Raw genomic sequence first — 25052 nt, 5'->3', positions numbered from 1 at the left:
TTTTCATTAACTTCATGACACCTTTAATTGGATCCTCTTTCTTCCTACAAACACCCTGGCTTTTAAGTGCGCAGCGTCTGAAGCGGTGCAGCGGTCCTCACGTGAGGCAGGCTGTTTGGATAAATCGATGGGATATCACTTTCCGAAAAGGGATGCCTGATGCCTGCAAGAAGAAAAGACCCCTTCAAAGGCTTAGCGTGGCACTCGAGGGATAACAGCCGAGATGGAAGGCTAAACGTCTCCACGTTTCAACCAGCAAGATGTCCTCTTAAAGAGCGAAGATAAAACACGCCGCTGCTGTTGTATTAAATTTAGCATAGGAACGAAATTGCATCAATCCTATCCCTAATTGCTTTCTTCTTGAAAGCCGGCCAAAACGTGCTTAACCCTCAACATACTGACAGGTGCTTCGGGACTCCATGGTAACACCTCAAGTGGAATTTACCCCTTTCCTCCATTCTCTATGGAAAAATGCTCTGCCTAGAAAGACAGTGTGGGACAAAAGCAGTGGTGGGATCCAAAAATTTTAGTAACAGGTTCGCATGGTGGTGGGATTCAAACTGTGGCGTAGCACCAATGGGGATGGGCGGGGCATGACAAGGGCGTGGCCGGGCATTCTGGAGCAGGACGGGGCTGTGGCAAGGACGGGGCGTGGCCGGGCATTCCTGGATGGGGCTGAGGCAAGGACGCAGCCGCTGCGCCGGTCCTTGGGCGGGAAACGAATGCACGCAGGCGGAGGCAGCCACGCACGCTGGTGCACCTCCTGCTAGACTGCTTCAAGTTCTGCGCGCTACTGCTGAGAGGAGGGGCATAACTAAGGCAAAAATCATGTGGCAAAATCACCAATTAGTAACCCCCTCTCGGCACACACAAATAATTAGTAACCTACTCTCGGGAACCTGTGAGAACCTGCTGGATCCCACCTCTGGACAAAAGAGTGAGCATGAGCATAGTGCAGACAATTTTCTCTAATTAGAGCAATGGAATGTCCATAAATGAGGCACTGCCAAGTTCCATGTGCTATGTGTTGCCAGATTTTCGGCTTGCATCAAGATGGCTTTTGAATTGTGTTCCTCTCGTTTTGCAGACTTTCTTCTCAGCTGGAACTAATCACTGGAGATGGGGACATTGGAGGTGCCTCCGAAGCTCCATTTCCAGATGTTCCATGAGAATAAAATGAGCCTGTGAGGGAAGGGGGTTTACTGCGGCAAATTCTGCCTCAGGAATGTTTGCCCTGAGCTTATGTATGGGTACGTCATCAGGAACCTGTCTTTCCTGAGCCCTTAGGGGGAGGGCAGTCTATAAACTGAATAGATAGATAGATAGATAGATAGATAGATAGATAGATAGATAGATAGATAGATAGATAGATAGATAGATAGATAGATAGATAGATAGATAGATAGATAGATAGATAGATAGATAGATAGATAGATAGATAGATAGATAGATAGATAGATAGATAGATAGATAGATAAATAGATAAATAGATAAATAGATAAATAGATAAATAGATAAATAGATAAATAAATTTCCACATCTCAAAAGTGGAGATTGCCACCATGATCTCACTCCCGCTCTCCACATATACATGCAGATTTTATACTTGAACAAATGTCTGGGAAGGGATCAAATCCTTCCCAAGCCCCTTGGCTTCTCTTCTGGTTCTTTTTTAAATCCCTTCTCTGAACCATTGGTTTGATTTGTATCTGCTCTGAACCCTGACCTTGACATCCTATCCAATCCCTGTTCCACTTCAAAGCTGCCTCTTTATTCATAGACCTTGACTGTGGACACAAGAAGAAGAAGAAGAAGAAGAAGAAGAAGAAGAAGAAGAAGAAGAAGAAGAAGAAGAAGAAGAAGAAGAAGAAGAAGAAGAAGAAGAAGAAGAAGAATAGGAGGAGGAGGAGGAGGAGGAGGAGGAGGAGGAGGAGGAGGAGAAGAAGAAGAAGAAGAAGAAGAAGAAGAAGAAGAAGAAGAAGAGGAAGAAGAAGAAGAAGAAGAAGAAGAAGAAGAAGAAGAAGAAGAAGAAGAAGAAGAAGAAGAAGAAGAAGAAGAAGAAGAAGAAGAAGAAGAAGAAGAAGAAGAAGAAGAAGAAGAAGAAGAAGAAGAAGAAGAAGAAGAAGAAGAAGAAGAAGAATTTATACTCCTGTAAGGAGTCTCTCCTGCAAGGAGTCTCAAGGCAGCTTACACACTCCTTCCCTTCCTTTCCCCACAACAGGTACCTTGTGAGGTAGGTAGGCCTGAGAAGGTTCTGAGAGAACTGACTGGCCCAAGGTCACCTTAGCAGGCATCATGTGGAGGAGAGAGGAAATAAATTCAGTTCACCAGATAAGAGCCCGCTGCTTAGGTGTAGGAGTGGGGAATCAAACCCAGTTTTCCAGATCAGAGTCCACTGCTCATAGCTAGTACAACGCAGGCCCTCAGACCATTAGTCCATCAGTATTGTCCACTCAGACGACTTGCAGCTGCTCTCCAGGGTCTCTGAGGTCTTTCACATCACGTGTTCCTTTAAATTGGAGATGCTGCAGACTGGACCCAGGACTTTGCAAGCCGAGCACATTTCTAAGACTGAGCCATGCCCCACCTCTCTGAAGGGGAGCCCGTTCACATTGTCTGGAATCTCTGTTCCTACTTATATATTTATTTTTTTATTTATTTGCTGAAATAATTATATCCTGCCTTTCTCTTGTGGTTCAAGCCAGCTTACAGATCCAAGATCAAAAACATATATATATATATTTAAAAAGCAGTAAAACCTCATTTACCCTCAGCTCAAGAAAATGCCAGCTGCTTAAACCCATTAAAAGCTTTCATAAAGAAAATGTGCCTCCTAAGAAACTCTAAAGATGGTGCACTCTGTTTTCTTAAGGAGACCGGTCCATGAGGTGGAAGCCGCTCGACAAAAGGTAGATCCAATGCTACAATTCAGTATATCAGTATCATGTGTTCATCTTGATGCTGTTGAACTGTCCTATGAGTGTGACTTTTGATATGAATGGGACTGAGTATTCTCTAGTTCTGGTGGGTTTTCTGGGCTGTGTGTCCAGTAACAGACTTCCCTCTGTGATACACCTCTGAAGATGCCAGCCACAGGTGCAGGCGAAACGTTAGGAACAAGATCCACCAGACCACGGCCACACAGCCCGGAAAACCCACCAGAACCAGGCAATGGAAAGCCACTCCTGAATGTCTCTTGCCTTGAAACTCCTGCAGGGTCAGCAGTGACTTGATTCCAAAATCAATAAAAATGTATAGATGCCTTTTAGAGGCTCTTTCTAATCTGGAGAACCGGATTTGATTCCCCACTCCTCCACCTGAGTGGCAGAGGCTTATCTGGTGAACCAGATGTGTTTCATCACTCCTACATTCCTGCTGGGTGACCTTGGGCTAGTCAAAGTTCTTTGGAACTCTCTCAGCCCCACCTACCTCACAAGGTGTCTGTTGTGGGGAGAGGAAGGGAAAGGAGCTTGTAAACCACCTTAAGTCTCCTTACAGGAAAGAAAAGCGGGGTATAAATCCAAACTCCACTGCTGCCGCCACCGCCACTTCTTCTTAAGAACATAAGAACATAAGAACTAGCCGGCTGGATCAGACCAGAGTCCATCCAGTCCAGCACTCTGCTACTCACAGTGGCCCACCAGGTGCCTTTGGGAGCTCACAGGCAGGATGTGAGAGCAATGGCCTTCTGTGGCTGTTGCTCCCGAGCACCTGGTCTGCTAAGGCATTTGCAATCTGAGATCAAGGAGGATCAACATTGGTAGCCATAGATCGACTTCTCCTCCATAAATCTGTCCAAGCCCTTTTTAAAGCTATCCAGGTTAGTGGCCATCACCACCTCCTGTGGCAGCATATTCCAAACACCAATCACACGTTGCGTGAAGAAGTGTTTCCTTTTATTAGTCCTAATTCTTCCCCCCAGCATTTTCAATGAATGCCCCCTGGTTCTAGTATTGTGAGAAAGAGAGAAAAATTCTTATTGTTTCATAGGATATTTTGCGGGGAAACTAGCTAGCTGGCTACAGCTACCTAGGACAGTGTAGTAGCTTCTGATGTGCTGCTAATAGATCGTCCCTGTGCAGGCTAAGTAGTTCATTATGAAATTACAATGTCCTGGTGAACACTACATAGCTTTTGACATGCAAAACATTTCGCCATATGCCTAATGCAGCTGCAAAACGGAGCTTCCTGACAATCGCTTGTCGAAATCTGGATTGCCTGCTAAACGCCCACAATGGCTTCTCCTGGGCAGAGGGTGTGTAAATAAATGATCACAAGCATTATGCTTCACACATCTGGCTTCTGAAGCAAAGGAAGCTTGGGGCAGAATAATGTCCCTAGGTAGTCCTCACCAAATGCTTCAGGTCCATCTTGCAAGTCATTCCGACCATTCACAAGATCTCCTTTCCAAGAACTCAGTATTAATTAGGACTTGCCCCACTCATCTATGTCCATGAAATATGTCTTCTTCATTCTATTTTTTTTTTCTGATCAGTTGATCCAGAGGAGAAGTACTTGAACCCAGAAGCACTTGATTCTCATAAGCCCATTTCACCTTGATTTATTTCTGTAGGTTTTATGCATTTTTATAATGTTCTTTCTCAAGAGCATTTTACTTTTTGATATTCCTTTCACGTGGAAAGGATTGTCTTCCTCTGTATTCCAAAAAAGAGGTTAAAAAGAGGTATAAATGGTGCAAAAAAATAAGAGTTAGAGCACCATGCTCAACATTGAATCAGAAACATCAAACGTCCGTCGTTTTGTTCTCATTATCTTTTGTAAATGTATAGTGTATTTGTTTACTTTATTTATATCCCGTAAAGTGCTTTAAAGTCGCAGCTGACTTATAGTGTCCTCCTTTTTTCCATTTTGCCCTCACAACAACCTTGTGAGGTAGGCTAGACGGAGAGTGTGAGACTGGCCCAAGGTCACCCAGCAAGCTTCCATGACAAAGTAGGGATTTGAATCTCAGTTTGACGGATCCTAGTCGGACACTGTATAACTACATGAGATCAGAGGGGGAATCCAGCAGGTTCTCACAGGTTCCCAAGAGTAGGTTACTAATTATTTGTGTGTGCCGAGAGGGGGTTATTAATTGGTGATTTTGCCATGTGATTTTTGCCTTAGTTATGCCCCTCCTCTCAGCAGTAGTGCGCAGAACGTGAAGCAGTCTAGCAGGAGGTGCACCGGCATGCGTGGCATCCTGCGCCTGCGTGCATTCGTTTCCTGCCCAAGGACCGGTGCAGTGGCTGCGTCCTTGCCACAGCCCCACCCAGGAATGCCCCGCCCCCAGAATGCCCGGCCACGCCCCCATCGTGCCCCGCCCATCCCCATTGGCGCTACGCCACAGTTTGAATCCCACCACCATGGGAACCTGTTACTAAAAATTTTCGATCCCACCACTGCAGAAGATTGCCCACTCTGGATTGAGAACACCCTACAGATTTTAGGGAGGGAAACTTTGCCACGGTAGGTCAGGGTATAAATCTGAGATAAGGTTAAAAAAGTAAAGACTGGGAAGAGCGGGGTTTAGGGAGGGGAGGGAGCTCAGCTGGGGTATAATACCACAGACTTCACCCTCCAAAGCAGTCATTTTATCCAGGGAAACTGATTTCAGCAGGCTGGAAATACAGTGGAACCTCGGTTTTCATTGGTAATCCGTTTGAAAAGAATCGATGAAAACCGAAACCGATGAAAACCGAGGCAAACTTTTCTATAGGAATCAATGTAAATCCAATTAATCCATTCTAGGCACTCCCAAAAACATACCAAAAACACATTTTTGGTGAATAAACATAGTGTTTAATGCTGAAAACAGTAACAAACAATAACACTAGGACCAGCTTCAGAGCCAATGGACCAATGTCATGCCAGAAAGTTGTCCAAAGAGGTCTGTTTCTGACGCTTCTTGTAAGATTTGTCTGAAATGGGGCAAGACATTGTCATTAAACATGTTGCAGACATGGCCTGCAACAGCTTTGTTCGGGTGATTTTTCTCCACAAACCCCTGCACCTTACTGCAAACCAATGAAAACCGAGGCAAATCGATGAAAACCGAGACAAATTTTTCACTGAAAAAATCAATGAAAAACTAAACCGATGAAAACCGAAGGCAATGAAAACCGAGGTTCCACTATATGCTATAATTCTGGAATCTGGCATCCCTTACTACAGTGAACTGGTATGGAGACAGCTCTGTTGTTTCTAAATAATTCCTTCAGTTGATCCATAAGACCTTCCCATTCTGACCTCTTATTTAATAAGTGCAGTTATCAGTGTTGAGAACTAGATTTCTGATTTCTGTTGGACACTCTAATCTTCAACCTTTTCATGCCCAGGAACTATACCATGCATCCAAAAAGAGTTATTTTTATTCCTAAGTATGTTTCAAATGCACCATACTTTCTCAAAGGGCAAAAAACTGTTTTATGCACAGTTAGGGTAGGTAAATGGCCACTCGTTGGATAGGCACAGTTTTTGACCCTCATTTTTATCAGTGTGCATACTCACACTTCTCAGCTTCTCGCCAAGTGAAGGCAGAATGAATTCTTGGACACGTTACACATTGACTAACAAAATCCATCTTAGTCAGTAACCAGGTCTGTAATCTACATGAGCAGATGGTGGACGTAGGTGCCATCAAGTCACAGTTGACCTATGGTGACCTTGTAAGATTTTCAAGGCAAGAGATGAACAGAGGTGTGAAGTCGTTACGGGCGACGCAAGGAATAGGCGAGACGCAGCGATATCATCCAGTGGAGAGAAGCCAGTGGCGATATAGCGTGATCTGTGGATCTGGCTACTCTGCCGAGCTGGCGGTCCTTGGCACCTTTTATTAGGGTTTTTGGGAAGGCGGGAGAGCGGGAGAATGTTGCACAATACCTGACTCATAGGGGCTGCGGACGTGCAAGAGGAAACGTTCCTGTCTGGGCCTAATCCATACCTGGGGGGTATGCACTTTTAATAATGCACTTATAATAATAATAATAATAATAATAATAATAATAATAATAATAATAATAATAATAATTGATTGATTGATTGATTGATTGATTGATTGATTGATTGATTGATTGATTGATTGATTGATTGATTGATTGATTGATTGATTGATTGATTGATTGATTGATTGATTGATTGATTTAATAGACTGCCCTACCCTCGAAGGGCTCAGGGCGGTTCACAATAAAGCATCTTACATGTTAATTTAAGAGCTATGTGGACATTTTCAACCAAGGTTAAATATTTTAATTTCAAGTGACTGCCTGCCTGCCTGCCTGCCTGCCTGCCTGCCTGCCTTCCTTCCTTCCTTCCTTCCTTCCTTCCTTCCTTCCTTCCTTCCTTCCTTCCTTCCTTCCTTCCTTCCTTCCTTCCTTCCTTCCTTCCTTCCTTCCTGCCTGCCTGCCTGCCTGCCTGCCTGCCTGCCTGCCTGCCTGCCTGCCTGCCTGCCTTCTACTTATCCATTCATCTATCCATCCATCCATCTATCTATCCATCAATTTACCCATTCATTCACAAAGCACACTCATACACACTCATACACACAATGCCAGGTCCGTTCTGTTGCATTTGGTTTGAACGCAGCTTACCAAAAGTCAGGCATTTTTTTTTTGCGCTGTGGCCTTTCCGCATCGTAAATATTAAATGTTAATGTGCATGTTCCATCTGGAAAGCACTTCATTTTCAAATTCTCCCTCCCATAATAACCAATAAGAGAGAGATCATTAAGGGGGAAATTTTATTTCGGTACATTGAGAATGTGACCTATAGGATGCTGCATATGCACAATATTGCGGAAGATTTTACCAGCCAATCTTTCTTTATCGCTGCTGATTTGCAAAGAATGGGGAAAATAAAATACGCAGAGCAGTAAAAATAAAACAAGTGCTGGGCCTAATTTAATACCGCAACAACAACAAAAAACCCACCTTTGTTTTCTCTCCTGTTTTGGCTTGGTTTAACATTGTTTTCTATTCAGAGTTCCCCTTCTCTTCTCTATTTTGCTCCCATAGCACGGTTATATACGAGGCCTTTCCCCAGCAGTGCACTATGGGTACTTCTATTCTGATTCACATGGGGAGGAATTCACTTATAAAAATTCCTCCATTCATTTCAATAAAAGGACACCTGAAGGAGTACAAATCCATTAGATTCTCCATTCAAAGGATGAACAGCTGATATATGCAAGGGCACAAAAGAATGTGTTATGCCCCCAGAGAAGCTTTTGTTATTTTCTTATTAAGCATCAGTTTCCCTATAGCTATAATGGGTTTAGTTCTTTGCATAGTATTCAAAGGGAGGAAATTTTAGTGGACCCTGTCCCTTTAAGAAATTTCACTACAGGCAGTCTTCCTGTTATTACCCAGTAATCCCCCTGGTTAGTCCGTCAGTCTAAGGTGCCTAGGGTAGTTGGAAGGCTGCAATATATGTTACGTATAAGGTGTATAGAGATAGCATAAAGTTAAGGTATACAGAAAGTAGAATACAAATAAAGGACACTCAAGGAACCCAGAAGAAGCACAGACAAAGTGGACTTTCTAGGAAGCAGTCAAAGGAAGAAGAAGAAGAGTTTGGATTTATATCCCCCCTTTCTCTCCTGTAGGAGACTCAAAGGGGCTTACAATGTCCTTGCCCTTCCGCCTCACAACAAACACCATGTGAGGTGGGTGGGGCTGAGAGAGCTCCTAAAAGCTGTGACTAACCCAAGGTCATCCAGCTGGCGTGGGTGGGAGTGTGTAACCCCCATGCCCAGAATGGGTTGGCCCAGAATGGGTTGACCCAGTAAGGGGTGGAGACTTGGAGCAGCAGAGAGGCTGAAAGAGCTCTTTTGCAGAAGAACAAGGCTACCAGACTCGGACCTTGATTTCTATAAGCCCTTAACACCTTGTTAAGGGTTTTCTTTTGTGGTTGTAATGGGTGAGAGTTCTCCTGGAGACCTTCATCATGTTGCAACCTGTTCATCAAGCCCTTGGAGTCTTCAGGAGCCAGCCAACTTGCAAAGAAGATTTGGACTTGGCAATATCAGTAGACTGTAAATAGAAGGACTTGAAATGCAACCTGAACAGGACCTTGAATTGTAACGTTAAATGTTGATGTTTTAAAAGTGTTAATTGTAAAGAAAAGTAAACCATTTTGTTGTTTAAAAATTGTTGTTGCAACTCATTCCAAGTGCTGCCCCACAGAACCCACAGTTAGAGGTTACAAGTGCACAGGCTAATCTGAATTCCACAGATAAGCCTCCACAGCTCAAGTGACAGAGCGGGGAATCAAACCCTGTTCCTCCAGATTAGAAGAACAAAAGTCTCAAGCTTCAAACTGTTCTAGTCGAATCAACCCTGGCGATCAATGGGGTGACAGATGTCGCAGCCAGATCTGTTCTAGTCAAGCAAGTACTTTATCTTAGTCAGACCCTGGGAGGAATTAGGGTCTCAATTTTGCTAAGCAATAAACCTTGTTTTTGAACTGCTACACCTTGCTTGTGGGTCTCCCACTCTGTTCCACCCTAGAACAGGGCATCTTTAGATTGTTTTACTTGGGGAACAGAACAGAATGTCTACTAATGCCTGGATCAGAGAGGGAGATCTGATTTTATTATGCTTTGTACATCCACTAATACATCATGTGACTATGAAAGTGAGGCTTTTTAGGATAAGCCTATACTATGGTTTCTCAGATGACCATTTGCTGTGAGTGAAGATTCTGAGGGGCATGAAATCCACACACACCCCAAATCCTGTAGGCTCATCTTTTCACACACATTCTCCATGCCTCACAGGGCAGAAATACATGATACCTCTGATTATGAGTTGTCTTTGGGTTCACTACTTTGATCAGCATCCTGCATCAGCACTAAGAGTGTTATTTTAAGAACATAAGAACTAGCCTGCTGGATCAGACCAGAGTCCATCTAGTCCAGCACTCTGCTACTCGCAGTGGCCCACCAGGTGCCTTTGGGAGCTCGCATGCAGGATGGGAAAGCAATGGCCTTCTGCTGCTGCTGTTCCTGAGCACCTGGTCTGCTAAGGCATTTGCCACCTCAGATCAAGAAGGATCAAGATTGGTAGCCAGAGATCGACTTCTCCTCCATAAATCTGTTTTTAAATTTTAAAAGCATCAGAGAGGCCCCTTCCGCACACGCAAAATAATGCGTTTTCAAACCACTTTCACAACTGTTTGCAAGTGGATTTTGCCATTCCGCACAGCTTCAAAGAGCATTGAAAGCAGTTTGAAAGTGCATTATTCTGCATGTGCGGAATGAGCCAAAGTGATGTTGCTGATGACACCTGGCATGGGTGGAGGAGGAGACTCCTATGTGTTCCTCCACCCCCAGTGTGGTGTAGAGGCTAAGAGAGGTGGATTCTAATCTGGAGAACCTGGTCTGATTCCACATTCTGCCACATGAAGCCTACTGGGTGACCTTGGTTAGTCAGTCCTCTCAGCTCCACTTACCTCAGAAAGTGTCTGTTGCAGAGATAAGAAGGAGAAGATTTGTAAGCCACTTTGAAACTCTTTATGACTGAGAAGCGTGGGGTATAAATCCAAACTCTTCCTCTTCGGAGGCACGGTTGTTGCTCTGAAATTACAACTGATCTTCAGCTGAGATCCCCTGGAGAAAATGGCTGCTTGTGAGGGTGGCCAGTATGGCATTATCGTTGTTGAGCCTTAGCCCTGTCCAGGCTTTGTCCCCAAACCCCCAGGAATTTTTCCACCCAGAGCTGGCAAAGCTGTGAGGAGGTCTCCACCCAAAACCACTGCCGTCGGGGTCTTGCAGTCTCTCACCAGCTCTTTGGAGTGCACAGTAAAGGAGAAACAATTGGAAAACTTCAGCCTTTTTCCTGAGCCTTAAAAAAACGCCAGTGGAAACTGTAGCTACATATGGAGGACTCACAGCTCCAAAGTTAAGTGAACTTGTTTCTGCTTCTAATCTTGTTTAAGGACAGGTATGGACCAGGGAGGGCCTGTGGCCATCAGTTGTTCATCCCTGATCTAGAGGACTGCTCGGATTGATCTGGGATGGCGGTCTGGTGAGTGGTTGGTCCTACCTAGCACACAAGGGCAGAGGCATAGCTCCAACGGGACAGGGGGTGCGCAATGCACCAGGCATGTGGCGAGGGCATTCCGGGGGTGTTCCGGGGGTGTTCCGGGGCAGGGCAGGGGTGGAGGATGCACCAGCGCACCAGGCCTCTGCACAAGGGTATGGTTCTTTTCAGGCTAGAATTCTTTAACATTAGGAGCATTAGCCCTTCAAAGGCAAAAATCTGACCCAGAGTGAAGGATTACCAGCAGTGGCAGGTTGAGCTACCTCAAGCAGGTCTGGAGGAGGCATATACATTTTTCTAATGAAATAAATCTTATTCTGGAGGTGGATAATGGATCAGTCGCAAAAGTATAGAAACTTCAGATAGTTGTGTGTGTGCAAGTACCATTCAGTCTCATCCAATTATGGTGGCTTCGGCAAGGAGCTTTCAAGGCAAGTGAGAAGCAGCGATGGTTTGCCATTGCTTTCCTCTGCAGAGTCTTTCTTGGTGGTCTCCCAACCCTGCTTAGCTTCTGAAATCTGACAAAATGGAGCTATACCATGCTACCGTCCCTCCATCAGATAACTGTAGTTCATGCCAGAAGAAGCAGGAAATACAAAGTCCACACCACATTTTATTAAGCAGCACAGTCCCTAGAAGTCCCCAAACCAGCTATTAGGGCTAATGTACATCAAGGTTCCATTAGGCATGACACATAACAGTTGCAATTCACACTGCTCCCATCCAAAACTGATGTTTACCTAAAGGCCTTTGAATGGATTTTCTCAGAACCAAAAGTAATTACCCTGTAAAAGTTCGGCTTTGGCTCCTACATCTTCTCTTTTCCTTGAATAAATATTGCATGAGGATGAAGTACAGAGGGGCCATTTATATCCATTCCTTTTTTTAAAAAAAATTTACTCATATGCTCATGCAATTCACTCTGTTGTGTAAAAAAAAAAGTCACAGGATGCATTATTCCAAGTCAGAAAGCACAGAAGTAACAGATAAAAGAAATGTGATTTCTTTTGCCTCAGATTTTAGACGCCTCGAAGCAGATTGCAAGCACTGCTTCCCGTCATCTGCACAAATCAAAACAAAGCAAGCAAAACTATTTGGGCTGAGATCCTGAACACACCAAGCAACCATGTTTATCCTAAATCTTAAAATGTGAAGCCTTATTTTTCATTGTGAGAATGCAAATGAGGGTGTATCTGTCTTCCATAAAGAGATCCTATTCAGACATTTTAAGGGGAGATAAGTTCCATCCCAGCTTATGTGTATTTGTTGAAAAGCATGTACAGAAATATGCATTGCAGAGATCCAATGTGTTGGGTTAGGAACAGGGAGATTAATGGTTCAAATCTCCACTTGTCATTAAATTTATTAGATGGTCTTGAGCCAGTCATTCTCTCTCAACCCAACCTTCCTCGCAGGTCTGTTGTGAGAATAAAATGGAGAAGGGATCCAAGACTAAAATCTACTAAATGAATAATATATACATCCAAACCATGTTCCTGGTTGCCACTGCAATCCACTGACCAATCCATTCTCTGAGCTTAGAATAGAGGAGGAGGAGGAGGAGGAGGAGGAGGAGTTTGGATTTATATCCCCCCCCTTTCTCTCCTGTAGGAGACTCAAAGGGAGAAGGAGAAGGACAAGGAGAAGAAGGAGAAGAAGGAGGAGGAGGAGGAGGAGGAGGAGGAGGAGGAGGAGGAGGAGGAGGAGGAGGAGGAGGAGGAGGAGAAGAAGAAGAAGAAGAAGAAGAAGAAGAAGAAGAAGAAGAAGAAGAAGAAGAAGAAGAAGAAGAAGAAGAAGAAGAAGAAGAAGAAGAAGAAATGAGAACAAGGACGAGTTTGGATTTATACTCCATCTGTAAGGAGACTCAAGGTGGCTTACAAGCTCCTTTCCCTTCCTCTCCCCACAACAGTCACCTTATGAGGTAAGTGGGGCAGAGAGAATTCCAAAGAACTGTGACTAGCCCAAGGTCACCCAGCAGGAATGTAGGAGTGCGGAAACATACTTGGTTCACCAGATAAGCCTCTGCCACTCAGGTGGAGGAGTGGGGAATCAAACCCAGTTTTCCAGATTAGAATCCATTGACTCTTAACCACTACACCACGCTGGCTGCAGAAAAGTTATGAAGCTTGCTGTTCTCACCAAGGTCTCCTAGGGATGCCCTGGTATGAATGCTCCTGGTAGCTGAGCAGGAACACACTAAGCTGAGGATATTCATGAGGTGGGGGAACAGCCTCCCCATGGAACCCTTCAACAAAAAGACTTGTAATTGGGTTGAACTACATTCGAGTCCAGAGATCAACAAGATTTTCAGTGTATTTTCACGAGTGATTTTTTAATGAAATGTTTGTCATTTTCTTGATTATATGCCTAATAAAGGTTCTGGATTGAGAGTTTTTCAGTGAACTTTGAAGAGGTTTGTTTTCAAGGAAGGGAGCTTTGACTCTCAAGAGCTTATACTCCCAAAATCTGGTTGGTGGCTATTGTAATACCGGACTCAAATCTTCTACTGCAGACTGACACAGCTACCCTCTGAGACTGATTCCTGGATGGAAGATCTCTCTCATGTCATGTTTCCAACCTACAGATGGTACCAGGAGATCTCAAGGAACAATGATGGATCTGCAGGCTCCAGCAACCAACTCTCTTGAAGGTGGATTCCAGGTACCGCATTAGCACTAAGTTCCTTCCTTAAACTTTACTTTCTCCAGGCACTTCCCACAAATCGCCAGGGATTTCCAAAGCCAGAGTTAGCAACCCTGCTGAGTCTCATATGGAGAAAAGTAGAGAGGGATATAAGGCATGGAAAGGGAAGGAATCATTAGCAGAGTCCACATACGCAAGGTAAGTGTGTAACTCTGGCCCTTTAAGCATGCAGTGTATCCTATGGCTGTCAGCTTCGCAATAGGGTTTCCCTTTTTTTGTTTAAGCAGGATTCTCCTGCTGCAGACTATCCCCAGCCAAGTCAAGCCACCATTTTAGCCACCCATTCTCTCTATGCTACCTCTAGCTGGGAAGGCTGCTCTCTGCTGCCTTGTGTGTGCGCATGTGTGTGCATGTTTGTGCGTGCGTGCATGCATGCGTGCGTGTTTGCGCGCACACCTTCTAGGGTCTAGCGTTATTTTGCTACACCATGTAAATTTCATGTAGATAGACCAGCAGTGTTGAAATTTTAAAAAGCAAGAAAGCTCTTCTGATCATTTTGAATTGCTCCCCCAAAGAGTGGAAGAAACTACTGTTAGGTTGGCAGGGGAAGGCAGGGAGGATCAAGAAAACCCTGAGGCAGGCCAAACAGATGTGGTCGCTTTCCCTGCAAAGCACAAGGAAAAGTCATGCTTTCAGAGGTTTGGAAACTGTGGCCATTCTCTGATCTGAGATGTGATCAGGGAAGGGGGAAATTGTGCGCATTACAGAGAATCCGACCTGAAGGGACTGTACACTCAATGCAAAACAGACCACATCTGCATACATGGCTTCTATTTCAATTGACTCACAGCACACAAAGCCTCAACCAAGCACCCACCTTAGACAAAACTCCATGAGCTCCACTTTCTCCAGGAGCGTGCCCAGTCTGACTTCAAACAAAAGTATATGCTTCTTGACTATAGGGTGGTAACAGGAACATATACAATAATATGCTGCCACAGGAGGTGGTGATGGCCACTAACCTGGACAGCTTTAAAAGGGGCTTGGACAGATTTATGGAGGAGAAGTCGATTAATGGCTACCAATCTTGATCCTCCTTGATCTCAGATTGCAAATGCCTTAGCAGACCAGGTGCTCAGGAGCAGCAGCAGCAGAAGGCCATTGCTTTCACATCCTGCACGTGAGCTCCCAAAGACACCTGATGGGCCACTGCGAGTAGCAGAGTGCTGGACTAGATGGACTCTGGTCTGATCCAGCTGGCTTGTTCTTATGTTCTTATGTTCTTAACCCCATTCTCACATGCTCCTTTTGGCTGCTGAGACCCATGTTTTATTTATGAATGGAGTTGACATGTAAATGACTGCTCCAATCATATCTGGTTTGGCTTCAGCAACACAATTCTATCACACTGCTTGCTGCATAGGGCAAAGAATTAAAAATATGGCATATTTTAAGCTCATGATCATTTGGAGCCCAGAATTGCTGAGGTTTTACAGAGGAAAAAACATGGCAAAAATCAGTTTTGGAAGACTTCACCCTATTTTGTTAACGCCAGTTAATCTAGCCTCGGTGTTATAAAATTCAGAATGTTTGAACGCCTCTCAAGACAGTTCTTTAAAGTGCGTTTTGCTTCCCCTTTTTATATATATATAAAAAAGCAAAGGACCTCTTTTGAAGATGAATTCTCTGCTGGAACATTGCTTTTAGTTTTAAACAGGGAAGAGAAAGATTTCCCTTGCCTCGGCTCTGGCTTCAAGCCACTCGTGTCTATCAGCCTTTCCAGGAGTCTCTTCTCTGCTTTTTGAAGGCATGTAAATAAATGTTAAGATTTTAGCCTTTACCTGGCCCTTGAAATAGAAGTGGAAGGATTTTCAAGGAGCAGAACAAAAGCATGCTGAGAAGTAATAGACACGACCATGCTGAGAAATAATAGACACGACTTGCAAAAGAAGGGCCGTCTGCATTTTGAAAGGTCTGGCTCCAGACACAACATCGAAGGTCCAGAAAGCTTAGGGTTTGTTCAGTGACTCTTTGAACAAAGGCCATTGAACTGCTAGAACTAGAGGTGGAAAAATATTGACATTCCCAATATCAAAGGTCTTCATTGTTCATATATGACTAATCTTTGAATCTTCCAGCGGTTACAAGATGACCCTGTTCTATGGGACACTACTTTGTTACCATATAGGATGCTTGGGACTTAAGACTGGTTGACTTACCAGTGATTCTGTTATGGATCTTTGATCTGTTAGTAGACCAATGCTCCTGTTTATGCACTTCTTTGAGGGGTATGTGGTATACACGTTTGTGTTGTGTGTTCCGCATTAAATGCAGCGCATTCTGCATTCTTGTATTTTTGCCTTTGACTTAGTTCAGCTTTCAAACCCCCTAGATCATAGGTGTCAAACTCACGGCCCTCCAGATGTTGTGGACTACAGTCCCCATCATCCCCTGCCAGCATCATGCTGGCAGGGGATGATGGGAACGGTAGTCCATAACATCTGGAGGCCCGCGAGTTTGACACCTGTGCCCTAGATGGTAATGGGGAATGGTATGAATTGAACTTGGTCACATCCTTAGACTTAAAAATCTGTTCTGCCTCCTTTATAGAAGCCCTTCTTTAGCTCAGGTAGCGGGTGATAAGAAAGTGCTCAACCTGAGACCCTGGAGAGCCACGACTACCATGAGTAAACAATACTGACTTTGATCGACCAACGGTCTGATACAGAAATAAGGCAGTTTCATGTGTTCATAAGACTAGAAAAAGACAGGCACTCTCTTTACCCATCTTTATACTTTCCTTCCCAAGGCTAGCAAGGCTAGAAGGTGGTGGAAATTTCAATTTGTTAAAGTCCAGGAGCCAAAGAGTTAAACTCCTCCCTCATGCCAACCGGCTTCCTGTGAAGCTGCAATAACCTTTCCGAAATGCTGAGGAAATCAGTCCCAAATCTCCTATCATCACATCTGTTTTGGCCCTTTGTGAGAACCTCCCCAAAAATACTCGAACTGCAGCTCTGGCAATGCACTGCTAGGAAGGTTGTGCGATTTTTGCTGGCAAACCCCACGGCTTGTAAATTGGCCATTAGGATGCTACACAGTCTCCTAACCATTAGCTTTTCAAGTGATGGGGGGGGGATTTTGTGCCCACGGGCAACCATTCTACAGTAGATGAACCAGAGGTTCTATGTAAGAACCAACTGTGGTCAAAGCATAAGCATAAGCATTTTATTGTCATTGTGCACGCACAACGAAAATTTACAGCAGCATTCCTCGATGCACACAATTTCAGACTCATACCCCATCCTCACTTTCCCCTTCCTCCACCCATCCCTCCACAGCCCCAAACACATCAACACGAAGCCCTGGAGTTCAGCATCGCCACAGCTCTAGAGTAGAAGCTGTCTCTAAGCCTCTTTGCCCTAGTTTTGATAGACCTGTATCGTCTGCCAGATGGTTACAGTTCAAAAAGAGAGTGCGCTGGATGAGACAGATCTCTCAGAATATTTTGGGCTTTCTTTAGGCTTCGGGAATTATAGAGTTCTTCCAAGGAGGGGAGAGGGCAGCCGATAATTGAACAATTGAGTTCCCTAGATACAAGAACAAATAGGTAATGCCAGGACGGAATCCTGCAGCACCATTTTTGAAGTCCTTTGTCTCTTGTAGCCCTCCATTTTCATAAGAGAGAGAGAGTGAGAGAGAGAGAGAGAGATGCATGACCTAAGAAATCACTGGAAAACCTTTGTGTTCAACTAGCCTTCCTTCCCCTGCATCCACCTGTCTAGACAGAGGCAAGAAAATTTATCTTTAGTTGCCACATGAATTCTTATGGAAATAGCATTCAAAGCCTTTTACTGGGACATAAACTCCGGGCTAAAATGTCACTGGATTTTATTAGACAATCTAAACTTAATTGCAAATAAGTTGGTGTGCTCATAAAAGATGATGTAACACTTCCATTAAATCGTACATCTGCTAATTGTTCACAAGAGGACAGCGACAGGAGCCGCTACTAAACATGCCTCGTTTGAAAAACAAACATGGTAGCCTTTATTGGAGCAACAGCCCTACCAAAGACTGGAAGAGGGATTGCTTGTAAATTTTCAAAGAACATTACCGACATTGACCCAGCAGCAACAGCTGAATGTCACTAGATTAGTTTTGTAGCTTGGTGTTTCTTTATGTCCTATAGCCAGTTGGTCTGGACAGAGAGACTGTTTCCAGTAGCACAGTCCTTCAGAGATTTACATGCTTTTAAGACCACTGCAGAGCTAAACAGATGTTGGGGGAGAGACACTGTGAGGCTGCTGATTGCCAGATATTTAACTTGAATAGTACCCTTTCTGAGATAGCCTAGACCAGTGGTTCTCAACCTGGGGGTTGGGACCCCTTTGGGGGTCGAACGACCCTTTCACAGGGGTCACCTGAGACTCTCTGCATCAGTGTTCTCCATCTGTAAAATGGATAAATGTTAGGGTTGGGGGTCACCACAACATGAGGAACTGTATTAGAGGGGCCCCGGCAGAGGTGGGATCCAGCAGGTTCTCACCAGTTCCTGAGAGTGGGTTACTAATTATTTGTGTGTGCCGAGAGGGGGTTACTCATTGGGTCTGCTTTTCCGTTAAAAATTCCATTAGGTCCAAAAATCATAAAGTCCTGTTGTTTCCTATGTGGCTGGTTAGCGAAGGTAGTAAACAGGATAATTCTCCCTGTTGGGCTGTTTTAAAAACATGTTTTAGAAATATGGTCAAGTTCCTTGTTTAAGAAAAGTATCCTCCTTTTGATTTCTAGAAACAAAATTAAGTATTTGACAGTATTAAGTATTTGACAGGCAGTCAATTAGAGGAGAAGTAGTTGTTTCTGTTGGCAGTAGACGATAGGACTTGCTATAATGAGTTCAAATTATGGACAGAAAGATACCAGCTGGAAATTAGGAACTTTTTTTTTCAGTAAGAGTTTTTTACAGTAACAGAGAAATTATTAATGCCCCGCCCCCGTCATGCCCGGCCACGCCCCCGTCGTGTCCCGCCTAGCCCCATTGGCGCTATGCCACTGTTTGAATCCCACCACCATGGGAACCTGTTACTAAAATTTTTGGATCCCACCACTGGGCCCCGGCATTAGGAAGATTGAAAGCCATTGGCCTAGACTATCCTGGTCTTGTCAGAAGCTAAGCTAGGTTAGCCCTGGTTAGTATTTGGATGGGACATCACCAAGGAATACCAGGGTTGCTATGCCGAGACAGGCAATCAAGCCATCTCTGACCGTCTCTTGCCTGGAAACCTTTCAGGGTCACCATATGACTGCTGAGACTTGATGGCAAAAAAACAAATAGTTCATATCCAAGAACTCCTGGCCATTAACATTCTCCAGACGGGCCCTGGGGATCCCCCGGAATGACGGCTCATGTCCAGACTTGGGAGGTCAAATCCCATGGAGAAAATGGATACTTTGGAGGGTAAACTCAAAGGCATCTCACTGAAGTCCTTGTCCTCCACAAATCTCCAGGAATTTCCTAACCTGGAGCTGGCAACCCTAATCCCTATCCCCAATGGTGGGAACCAAAAATTTTAATAACAGGTTCCAATGGTGGTGGGACTCAAACAGTGGAGCCGCCGCACACACGCCCCTCCAGTCCCTATTGGGCAGGGAGGTTGCTTTAGTAACCCCTTCTTGGCACTTAGAAAAAATTAGTAACTGGTTGGATCCCACCTCTGCCTATCCCCCTCTAGTGGCCAGGGAGGACCAGCAATAATATCATCGCCTGCCTTTGCTCCACGTGGCAACTATGTGAACCAGGAGGATTTTTCCACACAGCATTTGTTCCCATTGAAACATGGTGGATACTCTCCCGGTAGGCACAACTGTTAGCACCTGTAACATCTGAAAAGCCCTCCAGTTTTACTTTTGTCATAGAAAGAACAGTTTACAGGAATTTAATTCCTTGCCTGGTCTTACGGAGCTTTGTCTTCAGGGTGGGGTGAGGGTGTTAACTGATCCTCTTTAAAAGTTAGCCTACTACTTGAAAGATACAGGAGTCTGTCATACGAATAAGCCAGACATAATTCCTTAAGTGGGTTTAATTACTAAGCAAATTAAAGCAGATTAAGAGCTGAGACTAAGCTGGAACAGGGAATCGGAGGTTCATTTTGCAGACTTTGTTCCCTCCTCTCTTTTCTTGAGACTTTCAGGGGAACATTTATTGTGCATTTTCCAGGCAGGGCCATCGTAGAGAAGAAAGCATTTGCAGGACACTCATTCATTAACTTCTCACCTCCCCTTCCCCTTATCTGCAATGTAGGCACTATTGTCTCCTCACTGGAATCTTCTTCACAGCTGCATTGGCTGCAGTTTTGGTACTCCTTTCTAGTTCAAAACATCCTTTATTCCCTACAGCAATGACATCACCATTCTTATACAGTAGGAACAGCACAGCTTTGGGCACTTCTGTATTACACTGTGAGAATATTTACCATATTTACTTAGGCAGTTTCTGCACAGCCAAGGGATGCATCATGCCGATGCAGGCTCTGGGGCAGTTCACACAAACGGCCCCATGGGATGCGCAGCTGTGGGAGCAAGCCCTGCACAGCCGCGTATTCCCCTCCCCGGTCCCAAACGCCTCGTTACCTTCTGCTGGCAGCCATCACACTTTCGTTGTTCTGAGGAGGGAAGGGGACACGCCGCCATGGCCACAGCGACAGCTGAAGCACCGGAGGCCAGGGGGCGTGTCCCCTTTCCTCCTCAGAGCGACAATAGAGCGATGCGGCTGCCAGCAGAAGGTAACGAGGCGTTTGGGGCTGGGGAGGGGAAAACGCCGGCTTCCACCCGCTGCCATTCGCAGCGCCTGTGCGAAGGGTCCCTGTGGGAAGGGTCCCTGCCAAAACGGTGTTTTACCGGGCTGAAGCCGTTGCTTTCAGCTTGTGCAGAAACCGCCACAATTACCATAGAACTCAAGATCCATATAAAACTTAGGACGTACAAAGAGAAACAAGTATCACATTTATGTGAAAGGCAAGCCCAAGTATAAGATGACTCCCTTAAATATATATGGCTATTATTATGAGGCCTCCACCCTCCCACCCTTCCCAATGCATGAAATGTATGTAGATCTGATGCAGCTCAGCAACTAAAAAACCTTTCATTTGTATGGCACGTGAGAGGTTGATTTGAATTCTCAACACACAAATTGTTTTGTTTTTTTTCTCTTATGGGGAAATGGTTAAGTCAGACTGTCAGACAGGTTTCAGGTTTAAACCTGGCAGGTGAAAAGATAACAGGAATGAGAAAAAACTTTGTATGACTATATATAATAGATAGTTTGATACCCAAATGTAGCTGTTTTGTTCTACCAACAGGTAACTGTTGAAAGAGATCTCTTGGCTGTCACTGCTTAGATATGCAGGGAAAAGCTTATTTGACACAAAGTTTGACACAATGTGTGACACAAAAGTTTATTTGAGACAAAGTGTGCAGAAACAGGAACATAGACGCAGGTCCCAACTTTCCTTGATGAGGATCACCCTTTTTTCTTGCAGCTATTTCTCTCAGTGAAGTACTACTAGTTTCATGTCCCTTTCTCAGGAGCCTCCTCACTCTTACACTATTTTCCTTCTTCCACCAACTGCCACTCTCAACTGCCACTCTCCCAGGTCAACAGTTTTGAACCCCCTGTCAGTGAGGGTTCTCAGACCTGTATGAGGTGTCCGAAGTTAACTGTCCATCACAGCTATATGCAGATGACCTTCAACTTAAAATGTTGTTCCAGACTGACCAGTGATGGTTTGGAGGAACCCTGTTTTAAAAACAGCAGTGTCTCTACCCATTTTTCCAACCCATCCTTCCAACCCTTCCAGTGCCAAAATGGAGAGTGACTACTGGACCCACAAGGATACAGAAAAACCCCTCACCCATATCTGCCTTGCAAAACACGGATCTTGCAGAGATTCAGAAAATAGAATGCCTCTGCCTTGGTCGCTCACCATCTTCAGCCCTGGACTATAACCTCTGGAGTATACTGCTGAGACAAAGGACTTGTTACTCTGTTTGCCCCAAGTGTTCCTGCCAAGTGTTGTATTAACTCAAGAACTTCGTCCTCTGACTAATCTGTTTTATGACCATCTCATTTACATTGTCATTGTTATAGAAGCTGTAATTTCATTAGTTTCCTCCCACCTTCAAGCATTCCCAACCTTGACCCATCAAGCTAATCCCTCAACTATTACATTAATTACTCAAACCATTAAGGTTGATGTCTGTCTCTTGTCTTTCCCCAGAAAGGCAGGACTCCAATTTGTCCTGGGAGATACAACTCTCTGTATGTTGATATTATCCCACAATGTGTTCTTTTTCCTTCCGGAGCTCAGCTCTGTTCATTGGACCATTCCACTCCAAGAGCAGGCAACTATAACCCTTACTTCCCAATTTCCTTCATCTATTCCAAACCTAGCCACTCAATTCCAAACCTATCCTAGGACTGTGGGGGGGGGGGGTGTTCTGCTGCTTTAATTATTAAGTGCCTGTGTAGCCCAATTATCCCTAAATAAAAATGCTAAACGTTATTTGCTCTCCTGCGGATTTTCTTGGAAAAGCTTATTTTTGTATATGTAGGCAACAAAGACCACAAGCTTTTGCTAAGTCAAGGGACACTAATTCCCCATTCTAAAAGGGACAAACTCCCACCATTTTGGGTAACACTGCCTGCCACTGAAAAAAGTGGTGAGCCTAGATACTAGAGAAGCCCTCCTCCAAACAACCTCTGTCTTCCCAGTCCTTCACCACAAATTGCTAGCATTGGGACCTTCTGTTGTAACAGCTTCTAGGTTTGCCTAGGGCTGCCAAACCCAGGTTGGGAAATTCCTGGAGATCTTGAAGTCAACTCTAGGGAGGACATGGTTGGAGGAGGGAAGGCATCTCGGTGGGATATAATGCCATAGAGCCCACCCTCCAAGGTAACCATTTTCTCCAGAGGAACTGATCAAGTTGTAATGCCAGGAGATCTCCAGGCCCCACTTGGAGGCTGGCAACCCTAGATCCTCATCAGCCCAGTCAATCCAGAGTCAGAAGGTATAAAGAAGAGTGTGGACCTCCACACTTACAACTTGGTCACCCAGTCTGCCTCCCGACCCTTCGTTGCCGATGGAGTGGCTGGCATTCTTCCTTTCCACACTGCTTGAACAAGCAAAAGTGTGACTCGCTCTTTGCATTTGTCATGCCCATAGACCTCATCGCAATAATCAGACTCCAGTTCACTGAAATGATTTACTGCATCAGAGTAATGAACAGGTACACTCCAGAGTTTCTGGGCTGGATCTAACAGGTTTACACAAAGCAGCAGCCCCTATCCCTCACCATGCTCCACCTCCCGCTAATGGTTTTCCTAAAATCAAAAGCATAAGAACATAAGAACATAAGAACAAGCCAGCTGGATCAGACCAAAGTCCATCTAGTCCAGCTCTCTGCTACTCGCAGTGGCCCACCAGGTGCCTTGGGGAGCTCACATGTAGGATGTGAACGCAATGGCCTTCTGCGGCTGTTGCTCCCGATCACCTGGTCTGTTAAGGCATTTGCAATCTCAGATCAAGGAGGATCAAGATTGGTAGCCATAAATCAACTTCTCCTCCATAAATCTGTCCAAGCCCTTTTTAAAGCTATCCAGGTTAGTGGCCATCACCACCTCCTGTGGCAGCATATTCCAAACACCAATCACACGTTGCGTGAAGAAGTGTTTCCTTTTATTAGTACTAATTCTTTCCCCAGCATTTTCAATGAATGCCCCCTGGTTCTAGTATTGTGAGAAAGAGAGAAAAATGTCTCTCTGTCAACATTTTCTACCCCATGCATAATTTTGTAGACTTCAATCATATCCCCCCTCAGCCGCCTCCTCTCCAAACTAAAGAGTCCCAAACGCTGCAGCCTCTCCTCATAGGGAAGGTGCTCCAGTCCCTCAATCATCCTTGTTGCCCTTCTCTGCACTTTTCTATCTCCTCAATATCCTTTTTGAGATGCGGCGACCAGAACTGGACACAAGTACTCCAAGTCGCGGTCGCACCACTGCTTTATATAAGGGCATGACAATCTTTGCAGTTGTATTATCAATTCCTTTTGTTATGATCCCCAGCATAGGAGTTTGCCTTTTCACAGCTGCCATGCATTGAGTTGACATTCCCATGGAACTATCAACTAAGGCAGCCTAAATCCCTTTCCTGGTCTGTGACTGATACCACTGATCCCTGTAGCGTGTCTGTGACGTTTGGATTTTTTGCCCTATATGCATCACTTTACATTTTGCTACGTTGAACTGCATTTGCCATTTCTGAGCCCACTCACCTAATTTATCAAGGTCCGCTTGGAGCTCTTCGCATGATCGCCGTGGTTTTCACCACTCTACATAATTTGGTATCATCTGCAAACTTGGCCACCACGCTACCCACCTACTTCCAGGTCATTTATGAATAGGTTAAAGAGCACTGGTCCCAAAACGGATCCTTGGGGGACACCACTCCCGACATCTCTCCATTGTGAGTACTTCCCATTTACACCCACTCTTTGTTTCCTGTTTCTCAACCAGTTTTTTTTAATCCATGGGAGGACTTCCCCTCTTATTCCTTCATTGCTGAGTTTTTCTCAACAGTCTCTAGGTGAGGAACTTTGTCAAAAAGCCTTTTGGAAATCCAAGTAGACAATGTCCACCGGTTCATCCCTGTCCACATGCCTGTTTACACCCTCAAAGAACTCTAGTAAGTTTGTAAGACAGGATTTGCCTCTGCAAAAGCCATGCTGACTCTTTCTCAGCAGGTCTTGCTTTTCTACATGTTTTATAATTTTATCTTTAATGATAGATTCTACTAATTTACCAGGAACAGATGTCAAACTGACTGGCCTGTAATTTCCCGGGTCCCCCCTAGATCCTTTCTTAAAGATTGGTGTGACATTGGCCATCTTCCAGTCTTCAGGGATGGAGCCTGATTTCAGGGATAAGTTGCATATTAAAGTGAGAAGATCAGCAATTTCATGCTTGAGCTCTTTAAGAACTCTTGGGTGAATGCAATCTGGGCCAGGGGATTTGGTAACATTTAGTTTATCAATGGCTGCCAGAACTTCTTCCTTGTCTACCACTATCTTCGCTAGTAGTCACCTGATGCAGCAGGCTAATAAACGCTGCTCTCCCTTGCACTTGGGTATACCATTAAAACCCTATACCATGGCCAAGTATTTCCATTTGGTCTTAGAACCCAAATTGCGACGAGCCCTGACCCTTGCCAGGTGCAATATTCTCCCTTCAGCTACCACTCAGGGCAGAATACAGAAAGTGCCCTTTAATGAAAGATTTTGTCCCTGCAGTTCAGCTTACGAAGAATCAATCCAACACGT

Source organism: Sphaerodactylus townsendi, linkage group LG05 (assembly GCF_021028975.2).
Source record: "Sphaerodactylus townsendi isolate TG3544 linkage group LG05, MPM_Stown_v2.3, whole genome shotgun sequence".
NCBI classification, from domain to species: Eukaryota; Metazoa; Chordata; class Lepidosauria; order Squamata; family Sphaerodactylidae; genus Sphaerodactylus; species Sphaerodactylus townsendi.
Note: the sequence above shows the minus strand (reverse complement) of the source record.